We start from the raw sequence: 2,500 nt of genomic DNA on the forward strand, positions 1-2,500 counted from the left end.
GATCTGAGGTCGCAAGCCAAAAGGAAAGCCGCGCCGCGCGCCCGCCGCCGCCGCCGCCCTTCCCGCAGGGAAGCGCGCCCGCGCCGACCGCCGCACGGCCACGGCTACGACTCCGCTCCTTTCTTTCCCCCGACGCGCCTCGCCGCCCCATTTGGCTCCACGCGCCCCCCCCCCTTCCCCCCGGCGCCCGCGCGCCGGAGGTGGGAGGGGCGAGAGAGAGACAGAGACGGCGAGACGACGCCCAGAGACGGAGGGAACCCCCGTCCCGGAGACGACGGCCGAAAAGGGAAGCGCGGCAGAGACGGCCCCGAACGGGAATCCGGCCGGCCGGCGCGCGTCGGCCTCGGCGGGGAGAGAGAGACGCGAAGAGAGATCGGCGGCGCCCGCAACGCCCCGCGGGACGACGACAGGGGAAAAGGCCGGCGGGAAGGAGAAGGGGGCCGACCCCCCTGTCCCCGGCGCCCCCGGCCCCACGCGCGCGCGGCAGCACGGCACGGTACCGCCACGGTACCCACCCGCAGACAGCCGCCCGCGCAGGGGGGGAGCCCCGGGGGCGAGGCCCGCGCCTCGCCTCCCTCTCTCGGCCCTTCTCTCTCGCCTCCCGGCGGCGTTCACGACGCCGCCTTCTCTCACGCTCTCCTCTCCGTCCGCCGCCGCCGCACGCCTCGGCGCGGTCCCGGCGAGGACGAGGCTCCGCCCCAGCGGCTCGCTCCGGGAGCGGGGAGCTACGGAGCGCTCCCCGAGTCTGCATTTAGGGGGACGAAGGCCCTGCGCGGTGCCGACGACACGACGACGCCGCGCCGGGGCCCAAGGGGAAAGGGCGGCGGCCGCCGAGGAAAACCGCTTCCCTCGCCGACCACCGAACCGCTTTCCCCCTTAACGGGCACCCGGGCGACAGCCGCCGCCGCCGCCCCACCGCGGGCAACGGGCCTGCGAGGCGACCCCAGCCGCGCCGCCGGGGTGACCCCCCCGGACGGCGATTGATCGTCAAGCGACGCTCAGACAGGCGTAGCCCCGGGAGGAACCCGGGGCCGCAAGTGCGTTCGAAGTGTCGATGATCAATGTGTCCTGCAATTCACATTAATTCTCGCAGCTAGCTGCGTTCTTCATCGACGCACGAGCCGAGTGATCCACCGCTAAGAGTTGTCTGGCTTTCGGCACCGTCTCCGCGCGCGCGGAGGGGCCGGGACCGCTCCGCGCGAAGCGGCCCCCTTTTTTGGCGGCGAGGGCGCGCGGGCGCGCGCTCCTCGCCCCGACCGTACGAGCACACACAGAAACGGAGGCGGGGAAAAAGAAGTTCACCCCAACGAACGCTCCCAAGGCCGGCAAAAAGGCGGGGGGGCCCGCGCCCCCGACCGACTCCCCCCGCGAGGGGAGGCGCCACCTCGCATGCCGTCCTTCGGAGGCGGCCCAGGCGCTCGGGCTCGGCCCGGTCTCCGCGCGGAGGGGAGCCGCGCGGCGCGCACCGGACCCCGCGCGAGCACGGCGGGCCCGCCCGGCCTCTCTCGCGGGACGACGCGCACGCGAGGCCGGGGGCGCGGCCGTCGGCCCCCCCGCTCGCGCCCGACTTCCCTCGGACCGCTCTCCGCGGACTTCGCGGAGCGCCGCCACGCCAGCCACGCGGCCGGCCTCTCTCTCTCACAACAGCGGACCTTACGACGCCCGAGACGACACGCGGCGACGACCGCCTCGCCGACGCACCCCCGCGCGGGACCGCTCCCGCCGGCAGGCTCGCGTCTGGCGGCCACGCTCCGCCAGCCGGCGCCGGAGGCGGACGCCCACACCGAGTCCCGAGCCGGCATCGCGAGCGCCCGAGGCCTGCCGGGCGGCAGACCCACCGCCCCTGCGGCTGCACTCCCGGGACCGCCGCCGCCTCTTCGCACCGTCGGGGCCCCTTTCCCGCAAGCACGCGCCCGTCGGGAAGACGGCACGGAGCGAAACCGGGGGGCAACGCCCGTTCTCCTCGCTTCCGCTCAGAGACCGGGCGGAGGGCTGCCCCCGCGGCCGCCCGCGCGCGCCTTTCCCTTCGGCCCGCACGCGGCCGCCAGGAAAGGGCAACGGGGAAGCGACGAGCGTGGCCCGAGCCGGGACAACCGCAGGCGACGGCGAGCGCCTTCCGGCCGACCATCCCCCGAGAGGGACACCCGTCGAGCGGCGACGCCGCCGCTCGGCACGGGGGGTCGCCCGGCACTCATCGGCATCCAGCGAGACGGCGCGACCGCAGAGCGCTCGCCCTGGGCGGACGGGCGGCCCAGCCAGGGGCGGCCGGCGGGCGGCGCCGCCGGTGTGCGTTCGAGGAAGAAGGCCGTCGAGGAGAGAGAGAAGGCGCGGCCGCGCCTGACGCGGCGCCGCACGCGAGAGCGCGGCGGCGGCCGAGCAAGAAGAGCGCGGCGGGGGGGGCCCGGCGGCCGCAACCCCGCGGCTGAGGGAAGGCGGAGAGCGCGCGCTCTCCGCCGGCGTCGCCCCGCTTCGAGGCCAGCGGGTCCGGCCGGCCCCGCGG

General features: G+C 76.5%; 2 non-coding genes across 2 annotated transcripts in view; both read right to left on the reverse strand.

The window, feature by feature from the left end:
* Positions 1 to 12, reverse strand: part of LOC134546471 (28S ribosomal RNA) — a 4,254-nt gene extending 4,242 nt beyond the window's left edge. Inside the window, exon 1 of the ribosomal RNA XR_010079185.1 lies at positions 1 to 12. This exon is cut by the window's left edge and continues 4,242 nt beyond it. This is a non-coding gene — a ribosomal RNA (28S ribosomal RNA).
* A 980-nt stretch (positions 13 to 992) lies between these two features.
* LOC134546474 (5.8S ribosomal RNA) lies at positions 993 to 1,145 on the reverse strand. Its single transcript, XR_010079188.1, has one exon. It is a non-coding gene; the product is annotated as a 5.8S ribosomal RNA (ribosomal RNA).
* Positions 1,146 to 2,500: the final 1,355 nt, after the last annotated feature.

The sequence above is a fragment of the Prinia subflava genome, unplaced genomic scaffold (genome assembly GCF_021018805.1).
Source record: "Prinia subflava isolate CZ2003 ecotype Zambia unplaced genomic scaffold, Cam_Psub_1.2 scaffold_90_NEW, whole genome shotgun sequence".
Lineage (NCBI taxonomy): Eukaryota > Metazoa > Chordata > Aves > Passeriformes > Cisticolidae > Prinia > Prinia subflava.